The 23,727-nt window shown below is 37.7% G+C and overlaps 1 pseudogene; it reads right to left on the minus strand.

Moving 5' to 3' along the window:
* Positions 1-20,160: 20,160 nt before the first annotated feature.
* On the minus strand, positions 20,161-23,171 carry LOC150015597 (la-related protein 1B pseudogene; annotated as a pseudogene).
* Between the last annotated feature and the right edge of the window lie 556 nt (positions 23,172-23,727).

The raw sequence follows: 23,727 nt of genomic DNA on the forward strand, positions 1-23,727 counted from the left end.
CTTATGGGACAGCTATAAGCAGGCCAACATCCAAATCATAGGGTTGCCAGAAGGTGAAGAAGAAAAACTAGGAATTGAAAAATTATGTGAAAAAATAATGAAGCAGAACTTCCCTAACTTGGGGAAGGAAATAGACTTACAGGTCTAGGAAGCACAGAGAGTTCCAAAAAAAAAACTGGACCCAAGGAGAACCACACCAAGACACATTATAATCAAAATGTCAAAATTAAGGATAAAGAGAGAACCTTAAAAGCAGCAAGAGAGAAGAAGAGAATTACATACAAAAGAGTCCCAATAAGACTATCAGCTGATTTCCCAAAAGAAACTCTGCAGGCAAGAAGGGACTGGCAAGAAATATTCAAAGGAATGAAAAGCAAAAACCTATAGCCACGATTACTCTATCAAGCGAAACTGTCATTCAAAGTAGAAGGGCGGAGAAAATGCTCCCAGAACAAAGTAAAACTGAAGGAGTTCATCAGATCCAAACGGCTGTTATATGAAATGTTAAAGGGACTTGTTTAGGAGAAAGAGGATCAAAACTATGAACATTAAAATGAAAACTGTATCACAACAGCCAACAACAGAAGCTAGGGAACTGAAACAAAGGCAAACTAAGTAGGCAACGAGAGTGGGAAAATAATTATAGGTATGGGGAACATTTTGGGGGGAGGTCAGTGGGGAGGGGGAAGGGAGGCAAGGGAGGGAGATGGTACAGAAATTAAGAAGCATAGTAGGAGGGAGTGGAGTAGATAGGAAGATGTTGAGGAGAACTATATGCACAACCAATGGGCATGGGCTAAGCAGGGGGGAACAACTGGAGGGAGGGTGGTCACTGGGTGGAGGGGAACAAAGGGAAAAGAAATTGGGACAACTGTAACAGCATAATCAATAAAGCATATTTAAAAAATAAAATAAAATTAGGCAAAAAATAAAAATAAAAAAAGAAGAAGAAGAAGAAAAGCCGATAGGCTCCACAAAAAACTACTTGACCCAATAAGTGAATTTGGCAAAATAGTGAGATACAAAGTCAGTATTCAAAAATTGAGGACATTTCTGTACACCAATAATGAAATATCAGAAACAGAAACTAGGAAAAAAAAAAACCCACTTACTATAGGAACAAGAAAAATATTGTACTTAGGAATAAACTTAACCAAGGAAGTAAAAGAACTGTACAGTACTCAGAAAACTACAGAACATTGAAGACATAAATTAAGGAAGGCACAAATAAATGTAAGCATATGCCATATTCGTGGGTTAGAAGAATTAACATCATTAAAATGTCCATACTACCCAAAGCAATCTATATATCCAGCGCAATACCTATTAAAATGCCAATGACATATTTCACAGATCTAGAACAAATACTTCAAAAATTTACATGGAGCCATAAATGACCCCAAATAGCCTCAGCAATTTTGAGTAGGAAGAACAAAGTAGGAAGCACCACAATACCTGATATCAAACTATGTTACAAGGCCACTGTAATCAAAATAGGTTGGTACTGGCATAAAAACAGACACATAGATTAATGGAACAGAGTAGAGAGTCCAGAAATAAACCCAAGGTCTATGGTCAATTAATATTTGACAAAAGGGAAAGGAGCATAAAATGGAGTAAAAATTGCTTCTTCAATAAATGGTGTTGGGAGATCTGGACAGGTACTTACTAAAAAATGAAACTAGACCACCAACTTGCGTCATACACCAGAATAAATTCAAGATGGATAAAAAACTTAAATATAAGTCACAACACCATGAAAGTCCTAGAGGTTAACGTAGGCAGTAAAAATTCAGATATCCCATGCAGCAATATTTTTGCTGATATATCTCCTAGAGCAAGGGAAATAAAAGAATAAACAAATGAGACTACATCAAATTAAAAAACCTCTGCACAGCTAAAGAAAATGTCAGCAAAATAAAAAGGGAACCAACTGTATGGGAAAACATATTTGCCAATGATACCTCGGATGAAGGTTTGATCTCCAAAATATATAAAGAACTCATATAATTCAACACCAGGAAAACAAACAATCCAATTAAAAAGTGGGCAAAGGACCTGAACAGACATTTCTCCAAGGAGGACACACACAAGGTCCATAGGCATATGAAAGAATGCTCAACATCACTAGCCATCAGAGAGGTGGAAATTAAAACCACAATGAAATACCACCTCACACCAGTTAGAATGGCCATCATAAACAAATAAACAAATAAACAACAAGTGCTGGCGAGGATGTGGAGAAAAGGGAACCCTAGTGCAGTGTTGGTGGGAATGCAGACTGGTGCAGCCACTGTGGAAAAATGTACAGAGTTTCCTCAAAAAACTAAAAATGGAACTGCCTTTTGATCCAGGTTTCCCACTTCTGGGATTATACCCTAAGAATCCTGAAACACCAATTTAAAGGAACCTATGCACCTCAATGTTCATAGCAGCACTATTTACAAAAGCTACACACTGAAAACAGCCTAAGTGCCATCAGGGGATGAGTGGCTAAAAAAATTGTGGTACATTTACACAATGGAATACTATGCAGCAGAAAGAAAGAAAGAACTTCCACCTTTTGTGACGGCATGAATGGACCTGGAGAATATTATGCTAAGTGAAATAAGCCAGGCAGTGAAAGACAAACAGCATATGATCTCACCTATAAGTGAAACAAAAACAAATGAACAAAATAGAACCAGTGACATGGAAATAAGAAACAAAGTGACAGCAACCAGAGGGAAAGAGGGAGGGAATAACGAAGGCAAGAAGGGGAACGGTCTAATCAAGGAACTAGTATAAAGGACCCATGACATGGACAACAGGTGGGGATTGACTGTGGGAGCAGGGGGTGGGTAGGACAGGGGAGAACAATTCGGGAAAAATTGGGACAATTGTAATTGAACAACAATAAAAAAATAATTAAAATGCTAATAATAGAGCAAAAAATGTCAAAACACTTTAAAATATAGAAGAAATGATCAATTCATTTTCAAAATTAGCTTACTGATGTAAGAATTAATGGAAAATTTCATATTAAAATACAATCCATAATTGAAATCTGCATAAAGTTTTGGCTGTGATAACTTGATTCAAGAATCCTACCAGACATATATAGAAGAAAGCCTACCCTTGTGGTAGGTAGCAAAATACCTCCATCCCAGAGATATCCATTCCCTAATCCCTGGAACCTTATAGACGTGGTTCAAGTTATAGCCTTGTGCTAGGGAGATGACCTGATTGCCTAGGTGGGCCCAGTCTAACTATTTAGGTCCTTAAAACCTGAGAGCCTTTCAGAGGGAAATGTAATGGCTAAGCAAGACCAGAGAGATGCCACCTTGCAGGCTATGCAGGCAGCCTCTAGAAGCTGCGGAAGGCAAGGTCGTGGGTTGTCTGTTTTATTTTAGCTTTATAAGACCAAAGTAAGACTTCTGACCAGAAAAATTATAAGATAAATAAATTTGTGTTGTTCTTACCACTAAGTTTGTGGTAAATTGTTACAGCAACAATGGAAAACAAATATGTTCTCCAAGAATAGGTAAAGAAACATTCCCAAACTCATTTTATAAAGCCACTAGGACTTCTAAGCCTAGTAAGAACATTTTGAAAAAGGATACTTATGCATGAACAGAGATGCAAGAATCCTAAACAAAACACTAACAAACTGAATCCAGGAAAGCTGTTCACAGGAGACACCTCAGCAAAGGCAGTCTACTACAATACCATTGGAGTGGAGCTCTGGCCTCAGGAGCCTGCTGAAAGAGCATCCTGGAACTGGGGAGAAAAATGTATTTTCCCTATGTCCTCTAGTGACAATCTTAACATGTGCCAGCATGTAAAGGAAGCACCTTTAAAGAGCCCATCTTCACTCTCACACAGCAGGTGATGGAAGAGGAATTTGAAGGTGAGAGACAATATATTGGCAGTGGGCACAGTATATCTGTATTATTTAAGCAATAAGTGCACAAGATCTGACAACTAAGCAGGGCAGTTTGTTTCAATTATTTTACTTATTGATTTATCTTCAGAAGAACTGACTTAGTCCTTGACCTTGCTTTATTAGACGGGTCCCTTGCACTCTGGCTCCCTAACTCCTACCTCAGGAAGGAAGTTGTCAGCACCTTAGACTCTGCCCCACTTGCCTCACCACTGGATCCACCACCACGAGCAGAGGCCAAAAAGACAGACACACATCACTTTCTCACAGGGACACCTAGACCTCCATTTTAAAATGGATTAGACACAGCCTCCATTCATTCTGATGAAAAAGGGTATTATCTCTGTTTAAATCTTTTGTTTTTTTAAATAAAGAAATACAGAATTTTATTTGTGGAACAGTGGAGCCACTCATTTAGACATAGGTGGCTTATGGCTCTTCTCTTTAAAACCCTCCACACCAATTGCTTCTGATTACAGTGCATTAGCTCTGTGACCCCAAGTAGCTGCCTTTAGTCCTAAGTGTCTGTGGCTCTGAAGACCCACAGCATCTTGTTCCGCTTGCTGAGCAACTAGTTGAACTCACAGACCATTTTAGCAAACATAAATTTGTAAGTAGTATTACTATCCAATAAGTTTCTAATTGTTTACATGCCAATCATATTTTTCTTGACTAAACTTGTTTCATCTCAATATGCAGCTTGTATTAGTAATGAGGTTCTGTCTTCTCTGATCAGCAAAGAAGTCTATAGCCCCCTCCCACACCTTCCCCTTTTTGGTATGGCTGATAAGAAGTTCAGAGTTCAATTTAGTGCTTAATAAAAATAATTAGCTTATCTTTAATTTCTAGTACATTTACCTCCCTGCTTCCCCTGTAAGGTTTCTGGTAGCTTAAAAAATTAACTGCCCCTGTTCACATGTACATGTGTTTTTACTATACAGCTTACCACCTCCTTTTTGGTTTTGAATTTGGCAAAGCAGTGTTTTAAACAAGCACACATAGGAAATATATGTCCTCTAATTCTGTTTTTCTTTTCCATGTTTGCTTAGAGAAAGTTTTTTTTTTTTTTTAACTTAACCTATTGCTCCATTTATCCATTCATTCAGTTTTTACATATCTGTTGTGGCCTCTACAGGCCCTTCAGTGAGCTGAAGTCCCAGCATAATGGTGGCACAGCAGGACAGTTCAGAGTCCTAGGTTAAGGGGCTCTGGTGGGGGAAACTTAGGATGGCATGCCCAACCTGGATTTGGTGAGCTTCCAGCAGTTTTTCCAGAGGAATTGACATCTGTGTGAAGGCCTAAAGGATGCTAGATCAGTCAGAAGAGAATAGGGGTTGTGTTTCAGGCAGAACACTGTCACCAAGGAGCATAGGCCGCATTCTCTAACCTGAGTGAGGATGGGGAATAGGCAAGGGCTGGGGCAGCAAAGGTCTACCTGGTGTGAAAGGTTTTGGGACTTTACCCTGAGGGTAATGGGAAGCCATTAAAGAGTTTTAATAAGTAGTATGGCTCCATCATATCTGTGTTTTGGAAATAAGGCCCTGTGGCACCGTGTAAAAGTGGATTGAACCGAAGGTGGGAGTTGGTGGAGGGAAGGTTGGGGGAGCAACTGGGCTACTGGAGGGCTCAGAGTAATGGAAATGATGTGGGCTGGGCCTAGAGGACAGGAGAAATGTTAGAGGGCTCCTGGGGAGACAGGATGATGGGATGGTCCTGGCAGGACATATGAGTAGGAGAGCTCCAAAGACAACTGCCTGAAAATCTGGCTTATTCACCTGAGCATACGGTGAAACCCAGGGCAGGAGCATATTATGGAATGAAGTGGCAATGATTGGAGAGTAAAGCAAGAAGTGCTGAAGAGATAGATACCATGTGCAGAAGAGACTGGGGACCAAGGAAAATGTGATTATCACCCAGGGAATACATGTAGAGAGAGGAAAGTGCCTCCACTGAGTCCAGAGGAATAACATATTTAGGGACAGACTAGGAAGAGTAGCCTGCAGCAGAGAGAGAAGAGAACAGCCAGGGCAGGAGGAGGAAAGCTAGGAGACATGGATCCTGGAGGGAAGAAGCAGAACAAACAAAAGGAGGGACTGCTTTTAAGAATGAAGCCGTCACATGCACACTACCAGGAGTACAATAAACAAACATAGAGCTGGGATTTCTCAGCAATGATGTCACTGGTCACCAGAGATCACAATGGGACAGCAGTTTCATCAGAGGCTGGAATGGGCAGAGTTGGATTGAGAAGATGGATGGGAGATGGATTCACAGAGGTACGCACAGTAAATGGACTTTACTAAGAAGGTTGCTATGACAGGGAAGAGACAGGGAGGCAGTTGTTATCAGCTAGATTTACTGAGTAATAAGTTACCCCAGAATGTGTACAACAACAACCATTTGCCATTTCTCATAAGATTTCAGATTGACTAGCTAGCTCTGCTGATCCTGGCCAGGTTCCCCTGAGCTGAGCTGGGATACACCCTGTGTCTGCAGTCAGCGGCTCCCTGTGACCCCACACCCATCAGGAGAGCCCGAGCTTGTTCTCAGGGTGTAGGCAGGGGTACAGGTTGCAGATAGAAGTGCGCAAGGCTTCTGGAGGCCCAAGCATCCAATGGTAAAGCAGCACTCCAACTGCATTGCTGTGGCCAGTCTTGACCCAGATGTAGGAGGTAGATCCCACCTTCAGTGGGAGCAGCTGCTGAGCTGTAGAAAGAAGAGGCAGATGAAGGCAAGGGGAAGTGTGGCATTGTGGCTACTTTGTTCTCAGTCCACCACAGGCAATATACAGGCTCTCTGCTCCCCCTTTGCCCTCTGCTAACCCCTTCTCCACACAGTAGCCACAGAGGCCCAATCACTGCTCCGATTGCAGCATTCCCATGCCTCAAACTTCCTTGTACTGATGGTGGCTCCATGTAGTTCAGCTTCCTGTAGTATCTGTTCCCCTGTGCTGTGGGACCCCCCTCCCCCACGGATGCATTGGGCTATTCTGGTCCTGCAGGAAGTGTCAGCTTTCCCTCCTGAGGCCTCCCCAGATTCCCCTTCGCAGTGGGGGCTTCTCATGTGTTCACACGTTTCTGTAGTGAGTGTCTTTCCAGAAACAGCCCCGCCTGGGCAGGGGCCTTGCCGGCCACATTCACCTCTATATCCCAAGGTGGACACACACCTGCTCAGTGAGCATTTGCGGAGTGAATGAACAGACATTGGACCAGCAGGAAGGAAACAAAGAGACCAGGGTTATTAGGGCAGAAGGGGCAGGAGTGCCTGGAAGTGCTGACAGAGAAGACCAGCTACAGGGGGCCTTGCCCACATGGGGCAGTGCAAGGTAACCCAGCATGTCATAGGCACGTTGTCCTCTATTGCCTGCCTTTTGCTTCTATTTAAGGCTGATTAGGACCCCCATGAGAGTGTGGGATAGAGTTCGCTAGTAAGTCTTATCAGCTGTGAATTTTCATAGATGCCTCCAGGTTAAGGAAGTTCCCTTCTATTCCTAGTTTTGAGTTTTGTTTCTGTTTTTAGTTAGGAATCAATGCTGGATTTTATCAAATGCTTTCTCTGTATCTATTGAAATGATCATATGCTTTTTTTCCCTTTTTAGTTTATTTCTTTATTTTTATTGAGATATGGTTAACATATAACATTGTGTAAGATTAGGGTGTACAGCATGTTGATTTGATACTTATATACTGCAATACGATTATCATTTTAAGTTACCTAAAACCTCTATCACATCACAATTATCATTTCTTTTTGGTGGTGGGAACAATTATGATCCCGTCTCTTAGCAACTTTGAAGTTTAAAACGGTGTCTCTATAATCTCTATGCCATGCATCATGCTTCAGGACTTATTTGTCTATTAGTTGTAGTTTGTCCCCTAACACAATGTATTTCCAATCACCCCCCTGCCCCACCCCTGGTAACCACCACTCTGCTTTTTGTTTATATGAGTTCGGCTTTTTAGATTCCACATATAAATGGCATCATACACTACCTGTCTTTCTGTCTGACTTATCACAGTTAGTTTAAGGCCCAAAAGGTCTAGTCATTGCAAATGGTAGACTTTCCTTCTTTCTCATGAATGGATAATATTCCAGTGTGTGTGTGTGTGTGTGTGTGTGTGTGTGTGTGTGACATCCTCTTTATTCATTGACACACTTTGGTTGTTTCCATGCTTTGGCTATCATGAATAATGCTGCAATAAAATGGGTGTACAGATATCTCTTCAATATCCTCTTTTCATTTTCTTTGACTATATACACAGAAGTAGAATTGCTGGATCATATGGTATTTCTATTTTTAATTATTTGAGGAAACTCCATATTGTTTTCCACAGTGACTAAGCCAATTTACATGCCCACTCACAATGCACAAAACTTATGACTTGTCTTCTTCATAATAGCTATTCTAACAGGTGTGAGGTGATAGTTTATGATTTTCATGGTTTTGACTTGTATTTCCCTGATTATTAGTGGTATTGATCATCTTTTCATGTACCTGTTGGCCATCTGTATGACTTATTTTAAAATGTCTATTTAGTTATGCTCCCCATATTGTAATTAGATTGTTTTTTATTATTGAGTTTTATGTGTTATTTATATATTTTGGATCTTAACTTCTTATCCAATATATGGTTTCCAAATATTTTCTCTCATTATGTAGGTTGCTGTGCATTTTTTGTTGGTTATTCTGCTATGCAGAAGTGTTTTAGTTTGATATTCCACTAGTTGATTTTTGCTTGTGTTGCTTGTGCTTTGGTGTTATATCCAAAAAAAAAAAAAGAAAGCCTAGACTGATGTCAAAGAGCTTCCTTACTGTTTTCTTCTATGTGTTTTATTGTATCAGCTCTTATGTTTAAATATTTAATTCATTTTGAGTTAATTTTAGTGATTGATGAAGGACAGGTATTCAATTTTATTTTTCTACGTGGGATTATCTAGTTTTACCAACATCTTCTTTGAAGAGGCTATTTTTTTTCCATTGAGTGTTCTTAGCTCCCTTGTCAAATGTTAGTTGACTATGTATACAGGGGTTTATTTCTGGAATCTCTTTTATGCCATTGTTCTGTGTATCTATTTTTATGCCAGTACCATACTATTTTAATTATCATAGCTTTGTGGTTTAGTTTAAAATAAGAAACTGTGGATGCCCTCAGTTTTGTTCTTTTTCATGATTGCTTTAGCTATTGGGTCTTTTCTGGCTCCATACAAATTTTAAGATTTTGTCCTATTTCTGTGAAAAAAAAATCTATTGAAATTTTGATAGGGATTCATTGAATCTGTAGATGGCTTTAGGTAGTATGAACTTTTTAACAATATTAATTCTTCTGACCCATGAATAAAGTACAAATTCCTATTCGTTTGTGTCTTTAATTTCCTTTATTATTATTTTTTGATTTTTAAAGTATTTTTAATTGATTGTGTTGTTATAGTTGTCTCAATTTCTTTTCCCTTTGCTCCCTTCCACTCATCACTCCCCTTCCCTCAAGCAGTCCCCCCACCACCTTAGTTCCTGCCCATGGGTTATGGATATAAATTCTTTGGTTTTACCCTTTCTTGTAGTATTCTTAACATTCCCCTATTTTGTACCTACCAATTATGCTTCTTAATCCCTGCACCATATCTCCCCTTTTCTCCTTCTCCTTTCCCCCTCCTAGCTGATATCCCTCCAATGTTCCACATATCTATGATTTTGTTCCTATTCTGATTGTTTGCTCAGTGTTTTTTTGTTGTTGTTATTTTCTAAATTCTGTTGTTGATAGTTGTGTTTGTTGTCATTTTAATGTTCATAGTTTTTATCTTTTTTCTTAAATAAGTCTCTTTAACATTTCATATAATAATGGCTTGGTGATGATGTACTTCTTTAGCTTTATCTTGTCTGGGAAGCACTTTATCTGCCCTTCCATTCTAAGTGATAGCTTTGCTAGACAGAGCAGTCTTGGTTGTAGGTCCTTGCTTTTCATCACATTGAATACTTCTTGCCAGTTCTTTCTTGCCTGCAAAGTTTCTTTTGAGAAATCAGTTGATGGTCTTATGTGAACCCCTTTGCAGGTAACTCTCTCTTCTTTTCTTTTGCTGATTTTAAGATTCTCTCTTTATCTTTAATATTTAGCATTTTAATTATGATGTGTCTTGGTGTGGTCTTCTTGGGGTCTTGCTTGTTTGGGACGCTCTGTGCTTTTTGGACTTGTATGTCTATTTTTTTCACCAAATTAGGAAAGTTTCCCTTCATTATTTTTTCACATAGGTTTTCAACTTCTTGCTCTCCCTCTTCTCCTTCTGACACCCTTATGATTCAGATGTTGGCATGTTTAAAGTTGTCCCAGAGGTTCCTAAGGCTCTCCTAATTTTTTTGAATTTTTGTTTCCTCCTTCTGTACTGGTTGACTGTCTATTTCTTCTTTATGTTTCAATTAATTGATTTGAACCCTTGTTTCCTTCCCTTCACCACTGATTTTATGTGGGTTTTCCTTAGTTTCATGTAGCATAGCCTTCATTCCTTCCCTTATGTGTTTGTTGTGCTTAATCTTGTCTGTCAAGTCTGAGACCATAGTTATCACCAGTGTTTTGAACTCTGCATCTGTTAGGTTGGCTATCTCCTTGTTGCTCTGTTCTCACACTGGAAGCTTGCTCTGCTCCATCTTTTGGGCCATACTTCTCTGTCTCCTCAATTTGACAGCTTTCTGCATTTTCCTCTGTGTCTTAGGTAGAGCTGTCACACGTGTTACATTGTAAGGTGCAGAGCCTTAGGTATTCTTCAGAACAGGGCAACCCGTTTCACTGCATTGAGGCGCTGTATGTGGGGGAGGGGTCTGAGAGGGAACAATGCTGCTTGTCCAGCACTTGCCCCTTTTCCAGGTACTTCTCCCATCTCCTGTATGTGACTGGTGCCCCTCTAGCTGTTGCTTGGTGGTGGTTCCCAGAGTGGGTGGATTTATGGATGTTCTAGGACTGTGAGGTCCCTCTAAACAAGGGGACTCTGATGAGACACTGGCAGTTTCTTCCTCTGCCCTAACCCCCACTGGTTTTCACAGTTAGAAGCAATGTAGCTTTATTTTCCCTGGGCCTGGAACCATGAGCAGCATGGTCTGGTCTGGGTCTGGGATTGCTTCTCAGGCTTCCCTCCCTACTTTTAAAATGTATGACTTCGCTTTCCACCTCCAGCCATAGCTACTGCCCTGCCACTGCCACCACACCATGTCCTCTCTGCCCCAACTGTGCCCCTCCTACCTGTCTGGATGAGTATTTCTTCTTTATTTCTTCATTTGTTGGATTTCCATGCAGTTCAATTTTCTGGAACTTCTTGTTGTTGTTGTTTTTAGTTTTGAGGTAGTTGTAATGCCTTCTTAATTGTGGAGAGAGATGCAGCATGTCTACCTAGGCCTCCATCTTGGCCGGAACTCTCAATTCTTTCATGAAAAATTTGTAGTTTTCATTGTTCAGATCTTTCTGTTTTTTTCCAGTTTTATTGAGACATAAAACTTACATACAGCCCTGTGTAAATTTAACCTTGTGGAGCCACGGTCAGAAAAATTACAGCATAAGTCACATGTATTGAATATCACATACCCTTACAAAACATGCATTATAACCAAACTGATGGCTTAAACATTATGGCTTAATATTGGTCACATACAAATGAACAATTAGTCATGACCTTGAACTTATGCACCCAATATATGTAACAACATTTTGAAAAGTTTGTTTATATCTCTCAGATGAGCCATGACCTCCTGAGGGTTAAGGTATACAACATATGACTTGGCTTTTATATATTATAAAATGAATACCATAATAAGTTTAGCTAACATCCATCATATCACAGGGATATAAAAAAAAGAGAAGAAAAACTGTTTTTTTTTTTCCTTTTGATGAGAACTAACTCTTAGGATTTATTCTCTTAACAATTTTCAGATATACATATAGCAATGTTAGCTATAGTCATCATGTTCTGTATTTTATCCCCAGTATAACTTTATCTTATAACTAGAAGTTTGTACCTTCTAACCATCTTTATCAAATTCCTCTTCACCACCCCTAACTTCATTCATTTCCTCATCTTTCACTTTTTTGGTTACATTTATTTCTAAGTACTTGTTTTTCATGCTATTGTGAGTGGGATAGTTTTTTAAATTTCTTTTTTGGCTGTTTGTTAGTATATGGAAATGCAACTGATTTCTGTATATTGATTTATTGTATATACTGCTACTTTACTGAATTTGTCAATTCCAAGTTTTTTGGTTTAATCTTTAGAATTTTCTATAAATGAGATCATATCATCTACAAAGAATGATAACTTTTTTTCTTTCCAATTTGGATGTCTGTTCATTCTTTGTCATGCCTTTTTGATTTCTCCTTGTGGAACCCAGATTATTCTAATATTTGTTCTTTTGATGAAATTCTATAGATTATATAAGACTATTGCCATTCTTTTTCATTCTTGTTTCTTTGTTTTGCTCTAACAGGATTATTTTATTTCAAAATTTTGTCCTCCAGCTCACTTATTCTGTCTTCCATTTGCTTTATTTCACTGCACATGTTCTCTAAGGAATTTAAAATTTCATCTGTTGAATCCTTTAGCTCCAGAATTTCTGTTCAGTTCCTTTGTATGATTTCTATCTCTTTGATAAATATCTCATTTTTTTATGTGTCTTCTTCCTAATCTCAATGAACTATCTTTCTGAGTTTTTTGTAGCTTATTGAGTTTCTTCAAAACACCTATTTTGAATTATCAGCTAGATTGCAAAATTCTGTTTCTGAGCTTGGTTATTGGAAAGTTGTTATCTTTTGGTGACAACATGCTTCCTTGATTTTACATTGTTGCTTTTTCATTTGAAGTGGCAGTCACCTCCTTAAATCTTTACTAGTTGCCTTAAGATAAGGTATACTGTTTATTATTATTTTTAATTTAAAATTATTTATTTTATAGAGAGGGGAAAGGAGAAAGAAAGGGAGAGAAACATCACTGTGTGGTTGCCTCTCACTTGCGCCCCCAACTGGGGACCTGACGTGCAACTTAGTCATGTGCCCTGACTGGGAATGGAACCAGCAAGACTTGGCTCATAGGCCAACGCTCAATCCACTGAGCCACAGCAGCCAGAGCTGGTATACTCTTTATTGATGCTGTTATATCTGGGTTCCCCCCACACACTCACACACCTTCTGGGTTTTCCAGATGGTGGCACTACAACCTAATTTTGTGGTTTCTCCCTTACCCAAAGATCCTGGTCTGTTTTTCTAATAGCATTTATGTATTGTATTTGCTATTGCCACTTTACTTGTGAGGGCAAGAATCCAGCTACAGAGTGGTGGGAGATTGGGATTTAACCTTTAAGGTGTTGGTGGTGTTGGCAGACCTGGTGAGCAGAACTTTAGGTGAGGGAGTCCCAGAGCATCATGGGCAGACTTCCTGCTGAAGTCTTGAGTATAACCAGCAGGAGCTGCATTCCTCTGGGTGCTCTTTGATATTCTTATCTGCCTCTTTCCTGATCTCCTTTTTTTCCCCAGTCATGGAAGCCTCACCTCAACAGGTTTCTTCAGCTACTTTCTGCACAACTGAGGTAGCTAGGCACCCACTCATCTCTTCCTTTTCCCTCTCCCTTCATACAGGAGAGTCTGACACTGTAGCATGGTGTTGCCTTGGCTGAAGGGCTGTGTTAAGAAAATTCCTCTTAACTGTTACTGGCTAGATAAAACCTCTGTTCTTGTCTTCTTGTCTTCTTGAAGGTTTCAGTCAAAAGGCAAAGCAGGCAAGAATTCATTGACTGCAGCCAAAGCACACTCAGATAAAATATTTATTAAAGCTGGGGTCAGTGAAACAGGGAAGGACTTATTATAGAAGAACCAACAGGAGAGCCCAGGGTGAGCTGCCTTAGGTTTCTGGGAAGTCAGGTTCAGTGAGTTAGCTTGGGATGAACTGCTGCTGGTTCAAGTCTCATGGGATCCCTTAGAGTTTAGGAGATGCATGCTTGTTGGGGAAGGAAAAGGCACAAGCATACTTCTGTTAGGGAGGGTGTGCACTGGGTCCTTTGTCCTGAGGGTTGTATCTCTCTCTTGCAGGCAGGAATCTTATGGGAGGTCTCAGGGGTGGATACCAAAAGAATATTTATCAGCTTTCAACATGTGCTCTTTCAGGGAGCCAGGGAAGGGGTTGTTAGTCATTGCAGCTGGTCCTGGTGTCTCTTACTTAGTTTTGGAGCTGAGATACAACTAAGACCTAGATGTTAACTTTAGGGAGGAAAAATCAAGGGGTCTAAAGCCCATGACCAATGATATGAAAGGTCAGGAGGTCCAAACAGCATGAAAGCAATATGCTAGGGGAGAAAAGGTTACCCCGGGGACAAGGTCCTTGTTTCCTCACTTTTGCCCATTGCTAGGCACTGGGATCTTTCTGCCCTAGTGACCTGTGCTGGGCTCATCGTTCTTGCTTTACTCGTGTCTCTCTAACTGCCTGCCACACTACTTTCCACTCTAACCAACCATAGAGACTCTTTCTTTCTTTCCTTCTTTCTTTCTTTTTCTTTCCTTCTTTCTTTCTTTTTCTTTCCTTCTTTCTTTCTTTTTCTCTTTCTTTCTTTCTTTCTTTCTTTCTTTCTTTCTTTCTTTCTTTCTTTCTTTCTTTCTTTCTTTCTTTCTTTCCTTTCTTTCTTTCTTTCTTTCCCTCCCTCCCTTCCTTCCTTCCTTCCTTCCTTCCTTCCTTCCTTCCTTCCTTCCTTCCTTCCTTCTTTCTTCTATTGGCATGCTGGACTCTTCCCTCTGAAAGTATGGACTTCTGCAAATTCTCTCTCATTTTTGGGTCTCTTTCCAGGTGAGCACTCTCTAGGTTTTTTCCCAACAATGGGGAGGGTAGTCAGCTAGGTTTGCTGACTCCTCAGATTTTGCAATCCATATTGTGAGAAACGCTTGCAATAAAACACTGAAAAATAGGACTTCAGCTGCAAAGTGAGGCATTTATTCACGAGTCTGCAGAGTTGGGTGCACAGCCAGCCAGGGGCATGTGCGCCAAAGTGGCAAGAGCCAACTGGTTTTATACCTAATGCAAAGTAGTTCCTCTCCATTTCTTCATTAATTGAATACTCCAGAGTTAAAATCTAGCATAATTGTCTAGGGGTAGGTAATAGGTAATAGGTCTGTCTCTAGCTCCCTTTGTTTTACTGTTGACTCAGAGACTGACCTCCTGATTCACAATTTAATTACAGAATTGGTCTTAGCTATTAATTATTTCTTACTGGTTTGAGAGTCACCAGCTTCCTTGTTCCTTACAATACTAGGGTCTACCTATTACCATACACACTGGTGGGTGAGACTACCCCCAAATTACCTACCATGCAGGGTCCTACGACTCCACAAATGTATCTGTATTCATGAGTGGATTTTTACTTTGTTGTTTAACAAGGGGACAAAAATGTCTTATGCCACTGTGATGCTGAGGTTACTCACACCTTTCATTTATCATATGGTGAATATTTATTAAATGGTAAATAACATTGATTTTTTTAAATGTCAAGCCTTGCATTCCTAGAATAAACACCACCTAATCATGATGTACTCTTCTTTTTATACATGGCTGGATTTGTTTCCTTAAATTTTAAAATAATTGTTGCATCTGTATTCATCAATGATATCAGTCTGCAGTTTTCTTTTCTCCCAAAGCCTTATTTAGTTTTGGTATCAGTGTTATGCTGGCCTCATAATATGAATTAGGAGATATCCTTTTCGGTTTTTCAGTAGAGTCTGTATAAAATTGCTGTTTTTTCTTAGATATTTGATAGAATTAACTAGTGAAGCCAATAATTTTTTGTGTGAAGGTTTTAAATTATGGATTCAATTTTTAAGTAGGTATCACTATTCGGTTTTTCTATTTCTTCTTGCATGATCTATAGTAGTTTGTGTCTTTCACTAAGTTTGTAAATTTCATCTAAATTATCAAGTTTGTTTGCATCAATTTTTATTCATAATACTTTATTATTATTCTTTGAATGCCTATAAGATCTGTGGTGAAGTCCTCACTTTCATTTCTGATATTGGTAATTTGTCTATTCCCTCTTTCTTCTCCTTAAACTGGCTAGCTTTTCAAAGAAACAACTTTTAGTTTTATCAATTCTCATATTTCATTTTACTGACTTCTGCTTTTTATATTTATTATTTCCTTCTTTCTGCAATCTTTGGATTAATTGGTTTCTGTTTGTCTAGTTTGTTAAGGTAGAAATTTAGATCATAATTGTGAGAACTTCCTTCTTTTACATAAGTATTTAATGCTTTGAAATGCCTTCTAACCATTGCTTCAACTGAATCTCACAACAATTTTTTTGTGTTTGTGTTTATTAAGTTCAAAATATTTTGTAAATTTGTTTATATATTTTTGAGTTATATATTTTTAAAGTGTTTTGTAATTTCTGAATATTTAGGAATTTACAAGATATCTTTTCATTATATTGCTGGTTTAATTTTATTGTGGTCAGAGAATCTACTTTATACAATTTCAACCTTTTAAATTTATTGAGGCTTGTTTATGGTAAAAAGTATGAGTTACATTGGTGAATGTTTTGTGTGCACCTGTAAAGAATGTGTATTCTGCTCTTGTTGGTTGGTGTGCCAATTAAATGTAATTGATTGATGGTGTTAAGTCTTCTAAATTTTTATAGATTTTCTGTTCACTTGTTCTATCAATTACTGGGAGACCATTGTTGAAATTTCCAATTACAATAGTGACTTTGTCCATTTAATGTCTGTGGAATCTGTAGATTTCTTTTTAATTCTATCATGTTTTTGGTTTGGGTATTTTGGAACTCAGTTATTAGGTGCATACACACTTAAGACTGATAAGTTCTTCTGATGAATTGGTTCCTTTATCATTAAAAAAGACTCCATTTTTCCTTGATTAAATTTCTTGTTCTGAAATCTACTTTGTCTTACATTAATATAGCCATTTTAGCTTTCTTATCATTCATGTTTTTATGATTTTTAAAATCCTTTTGTTTTCAACTTATCTGTGTCTTTATGTTCAAAGTAGTGTTTTAGTAGACAGCATATAATTAAATCTTACTTTTAAACTCCATTATGATAGTCTCTGCCTGTTAACATTGGAGTGTTCTGATCATTTGCACTAATGTGTAATTGGGTTTAAATCTATAATCTTGCTATGTATTTTTGTTGTTGTTCATCTATTCATTGTTTCTCCTTTCTCCCTTTTCTCCTGATTTATTTGAATTTGTTATTTTTTGTTTACATTTTATTTCCCTTTTTGACCTAAGAGGCATACCTCTTTCTTTTGAATTTTTTGATTGTTTTATAGTTTACATTATATATCTTTAATTATCATTAATAACTAAATTATCATAATATTAAAGATAAAATGTCCCAATTTACATATTTTCAAATACTTTGTCAGAATATGCTTAAAATTATATATTACATTAATTCATAAATTTTCTAAGCACTTTTTACAGTATACATTCATTTTATTGATATCTTTCTCTGCTTTAGTGCTATTATCTTTATACATTTTACTTCTCCATATGATATAAAGTTCACAATATTTTGTATTTTTCAATTACAGTTGACATTCACTATTATATTAGTTTCAGGTGTATAGCATAGTAATTAAACATTTATATAACTTACAAAGTGATTCCATCAATAAATATTGCACCCACCTTACATTATATATAGTTATTACAATATTATTGACTATATTGCCTAAGCTGTACTCTATTTCCTCATGACTGTTTTGTAACTGCCATATTGTACTTTCTAATCTCTTCGTCTTTTCCACCCAGGTTCCCAAACCCCTCACATCTGGCAATCATCAATTTGTTCTTTGAAACTTTAGTTTTCTTCTGTTTTGTTTGTTCATTAATTTTGCTTTATTTTTTTTTTTTAGATTCCACATACAAGTGAAATTATATGATATTTGTCTTTCTCTGATGGTCTTATTTCAGTTAGCATTAATACTTCTAGGTCCAACCCTGTAAGTTGTTGCAAATGGTAAAATATCATTGTTTTTTGTATCTTTAAGTAATATTTCATTGTATATATTTACATACACATACATATACACATACCACATTTTCTTTATTCATCCTTTGATTGGGATATTTCATCCACTTACATTTAAAGTATTTATTAATAGGTATATAGTTACTACCACTTTATTGTTTCCTGATTATTTTTGTTCTTCTCTGTTCTTTTCTTGTTACCTTGCTCTCTTCTCTTTTATGCTAATGACTTTCTGTAGTGCTGTGTTTGGATTCCATTCTCTTTATTTCTTGTATATATCTTACATATATTTGGTTTGTGGTTACCATATGCTTCACTTATACCAAGCTATTTTTATAGCAGTCTATTTTAAGTTGATAGTTAAGTACAGACACATTCTAAAATCATTACCATTTTTACTCACGACCTCCACAATTATGTTTTTGTAATGATTTTTTACTTCTTGTGTGTGTATCTCTTAATTTACTGTAGTAATTACAGGTGATATCCCTAATTTTACCTTTTAACCTTTGTATTAGCTTTATTGCAGGTTGACTCATTGCTTTTATTGTGTGTTTGCCTTTGTCAAGGTGGTATTTCCTTAATCAAAAATTTAAAAATATTTTTCTTCTTCTTCTTAAAGAAGTTCCTTTAACATTTCTTGTAATACTGGTTTGGTGGTTTTCTTTTCTCTTCTTCTTCTTCTTTTTTTTTTTTTTTTTTTTGGTCTGGGAAGCTCTTTATATATCCTTAAATTTTAAATAATAGCCATGCTGGATTAAATAGTTTTGGTTGTAGGTTCTTGCTTTTCATCCCTTTGAATATTTTCTGCCCATCCATTCTGGCCTGAAATGTTTCTGTTGAGAAGTCAACTGACAGTCTTATGGGAGCTCCCTTGTAAGTAATTATCTGATTTTCTCTTGCTGCTTTTAGGGTTCTTTCTTTGTCTTTAAACATTGCCATTTTAATTATGATGTGTCTTGGTGTGGACCTCTTTTGGTTCATCTTGCTTGGACTCTGTGCTTCTTGGACTTGTGTGTCTTTTTTCTTCACCAGGTTAGGGAAGTTTTCAGTCATTATTTCTTCAAATAGGTTCTTGATCTTTACTCTTTCTCGTCTCTTTCTGCTAACCCTATGATGTGGGTGTTGTTATGCTTCATTTTGTCTTAAAATTCCCTTAAACTATACTCATTCTTTTAAATATTTTTTCTTCCTGATGCTCTCATTGGATGTTTTTTTCCTGCTTTTCTTCATAATTGCTGATTTAGTCATCCACTTCATCCAAACTACTTTTTATTCCTTTCAGTGTATTCTTTTTATTTAAATATTTATTTCTTGGTTTTATTTCTGTAATTTTATTAATAATTCATAAACAGCTAATGGACAGGCATCAGCAACTTGAATGACCTATCTTAGCTACTCTGTGTAAGAACTGTCTTCTATTTTATCTAACTCAACTAATGTCTATTTATAAGCAGGTTAAAAATGTCATCTTGGACCCCACATTTACACAATAAATTAATCTAACTTATTACAGACATATTTTATTTAAAAACCTAAAAAAGTCATTATTTTTCAAATTTTAAAACACTTGCCCAAATTGCTTTCTAGGTTTAGAGGCAGAGGGCTGATAATCAAAGAAATAATAAATAAAAATATGAGACTGTCCATTAGTGATTTATTGCTGGCAGGTGTCTCATAAAAGTATATAAAAAATAAAATTTTGAGTGAAAAAAATATTTCATTCATTTCTTAAATTTCTTATCTCTAAAGTGTCCACATTAATAAATATGACAACATCTGAGTTATACAACATACACTATACTGAAGAGCAAATTAAATAGCAAAGGACCTAACAATCTAGTAAATGCCACTCAAGCCTCTCTATTTCTGCTTTATTGATCTGGACATAACTACATAAATCTGAAAGGAAAAGACAGACTCTTGTAATATTTCCAGAATGAAAATTAACTTTCCCACCATAAATAAAAGTAGCACATGCAGCCCAGGCTAATTACACACAAATGGACGGCTCCTATAAAACAACAGCAGTCCTCTGGTCTGTCTCTCATCATTCTCACAAAGGTATCTGCACTGCAGTGCTGGCCCAACTGCCTCTGCAAGGAGTTGGGAGTAGACATTCTTGAACAGAAATGACTCTGGTTGCTTTCATTTCTGCAGCACAATTTGTTCCAATATTTATAATGATATTTAAGTGAGTTACCTATTCCTCTGCATATTCTGATCAAATGACATCCAAGAGCATCAGTAGATCACCACCCTGACTGTATCTGAATGAAAGGCTTGGCCTGGCACAAATTCTGGGCAATCAGTTGAGAGAAGTCTGTTTGTGGCACCCTACATGGAGGAGGGCCCAGAATTGGCCATTTTTCTGGTTCTATCTTTTTTCTCATGTTTTCATCCACAATTTCCTCTTCTGTGCTATCTTTCAGTGTCTCTAAAATGAGATTAAGGTTCATAGTGTGAGCCTGAACATGTTGGAAACCAGCAATCAGGAAAATAGGTAAGAAACCTAGTTCACCCATCTTTCTCTAAAGAAAGAAGTCCCGTTTCAAATTTTCTATACTGAAGTAATATTCAATTTGGCGCTTAATATATCCTTTAAGCAATGCTTCTTACACAGGATATACCTGTATGCCTGTACCATCATTATAGTAATACATCATACTGGTATTAAGTTCTGTTTGAAATAGTTGATCAATCCTTTCACCATGTTCTCAATAACCATAGGAATAATTCACTGGGGAACACAATTTTCATTGAGTTAGATCTGACACTTGTTTTTAACTAATTTTTGGCATCTGAATCCAAAAATGACCCCAGTTTTTCTCTATCACATCAAGTTTTTAATGTATAGGATACCCTCCCTTTGTCCCCAAAATCATATGAAATGTACATACAAAGGAAAATTTAAAAATTACCTGTATATACTGTTTATTTAGAGTTATTTTATTCATATGAAGGCTATATATTGTTACTGTAAGTCAAATTATGTACAAGTAGTAAAGTTCTGCTACCAAACATACCCGTTAAGGTATTTTATCTTTTCAAATGACAGGCTAGGAAATGCCAAAATGAGATACTTTAAACAGTCTCCTTCAGTTGGCAAAGCTTTAACAAATTGCTTCATGAGACCCAGTTTTAGGTGCAGAGGTGGAAATAGAATGTTCTTTTTGTCCACGAGTGGCTCATGTAGAGTGTTTGGATCATCAGGTTTGAGGTCAGATCTATCTTGGAGGCCAATTCAACTCCACCCAATGCTTCTCATGAGCTCTGCTGTCCCACATACACAGAAAACAGGGATACCTGGTGCATCAGCATTGCTGACCAAGAAGGAAGCAGACCACTTTAAGGTTGACACAGATGATACAATTGTGTTTGTGATATTGCAACAGATCAATGACTCTCTTTATGTCCTCATATTCTTCACAAAAACAAACTGAATGGACAATTGGGACTGCACCAAATAAATTGCCATTGTGGAGGAGGACACACTTCAAGCTCTGCTTTGAGCTATTGATGAACAGTTGTCATTCGGTTGCATTATAGACTGGAATTCCCAATTCCTCCATTAAACCATGTATGTTATGACAATACACAAAGCCACCATCACTTCGAAAGTACTGCAGAAATGCACTTTCTCTTGATCGAAAGTAGGATGCCTTCGCTCCTTTTTCAAGCAACTTTTTCTCGTGCAATCTTAATGCTAGGAGTTCTGAAGCCTTTTTGGATAGCCCCGAATCTCATGCCAAATCATTCAACTCATGCTGATCAAATTCCTTATGAACTGAGTCATCTTCAATTTCAAAATCTTCATCGTTGCTGTTACTTAGTTCTTCACCATACTCCTGTTTTTTGAAAGAGGGTAGCTCAATGAAAACTGGCAGTGGGATTTCAGCTGAATGAGGCACTGGGCGTATAGCTGATGGTAGACTAGGATATTCTATTTTACATTTATTTTTCTTGTTATACAAAAAGTATGCAAAAGAAACAGTCACTTGAATGATCTCTGGGCTCTCACTAAACCATAGGTATACCAAATGGCAATTTATCACCTCTTTCCTTTGTCCACATCCATAAACTCTCGACACACTGCTCACACACCTTGTGAGGGGCCCAGGACTTATCTTGATCACCAAGTTTTACTTTAAAATATGCAAAATAGGCTTCCCTGATAAATGTGCTGATGTTTGTCCTTTGACTGGGAATGGTGAAACTGCCACAGATAGAACAAAACAAATCAGGATTGTTTAGGCACTTATGATGAGAAATAGCAGAAGCAGACATGATTTGAAGGAAAGGAAATAAATACGTGTGTAAATTTAAAAAAATTCGGCTAACTCCTTGTATATGGACAAGAACTCAGATTACACTTCGAAATACAGTCTCTCACCACACTGTCTCATGTGTAACTGAATAGCCTAGACAACTATGAACCTATTGCTGGTCTCCAAGGTTGTCCCCCAGCCCTCCCCACTCAAGGGAGGTTCGCTCTCAGCCAATAGGAGAGCACTAGGGTTTCCCTCAATCCAGGCTCAGTCTAGCCTAGAGTGGTCAAATTAAAATGAGCTGTACAAGCCCTGGCTGCTGTGGCTCAGTGGATTGAGCATCGGCCTGTGAGCCAAGTGTCGCTGGTTCGATTCCCAGTCAGGGTACAGAATTAGGTTGCACATCAGTTCCCCAGTTGGGGGCATGTGAGAGGCAACCACACAGTAAAAAAAAAGAAGGAAAAAAAGCTGTACAGAAAAAACTTGATGTGATAGCAGAAAACTAACTGCAGTCTTGAAATCACCATGCTTATTTAAGTCTAATACAGCTGAAAAATGGAACTCAACAGGAATTATGTTAAAAATTGTTCCCTGTGTAATCAAAGCTCAATTGAAGATTTCCTCTGCCTCGTCCTCTTCCCCATTGTCGGCCTCTTCCTCTGCTTTGACAGGAACTCAGATATTACCACCCTCACTTCTCACACTGGAAACTTCATCTTGATCATCTCTCTCTTCTGTATCATGCCTCCAAGTTCATGTATCATTTCTCCTATTGTTATGTGATGATTTATTTGTTTCAGGTTGACATCTTGAGCTGTTCCACGATCCTGGTCTTTCTTGACTATCTGGTCTTACATCATCTAAGTGGAGTGGTACTCACTTGTGCTTATTAGTTTTCTTTTGTTGATTACTTGACTGAGCTTCATCCTCACTGACATTTTCACCATGACCATCTAGTTTTGTTTCCTGGCTTTCTTTACTCTGTTTTTTTTTAATTTATTTTTTTATTTTTTGGTTATTCAATTACAGTTGTCCCATTTTTTGGCCCCATTGCTCCCCCTTCCCAGCCCATCCCTTCTCCCACAATCATATCCCTCCCCGTTGCCCGTGTCCATGAGTCATTCATACACGTTCCTTGACTAGACCCTTCCCTTATCCCCCTTCTCTCCATCCCCCCTCGCCCCTACTGACTACTATTCTAGTCTTTGCATATTTAGTTAGTTTGTTTGTGTTGCTCTTTAGTTTCCTGTGTTAGGTGATATCATATGGTATTTTGCTTTGTTTGCCTGGCTTATTTCACTAAGCATAATTCTCTCTAGTTCCATGCATGTTGCCGCAAATGGCAGGAGTTCCTTCTTTCTTTCTGCTACATAGTATTCCATTGTGTAGATGTACCACAGTTTTTTGACCCACTCATCTACAGATGGGCACTTAGGCTGTTTCCAGCACTTAGCTATTGTAAACAGGGCTGCTATGAACATAGGGGTGCATAGGTTTTTTTGAATTAGGGTTTTAGGATTTTTCAGGTATAATCCTAGCAGTG

Source organism: Furipterus horrens, unplaced genomic scaffold (genome assembly GCF_987537825.1).
Source record: "Furipterus horrens unplaced genomic scaffold, mFurHor1.1.pri manual_scaffold_3, whole genome shotgun sequence".
In the NCBI taxonomy this organism is placed as follows: domain Eukaryota; kingdom Metazoa; phylum Chordata; class Mammalia; order Chiroptera; family Furipteridae; genus Furipterus; species Furipterus horrens.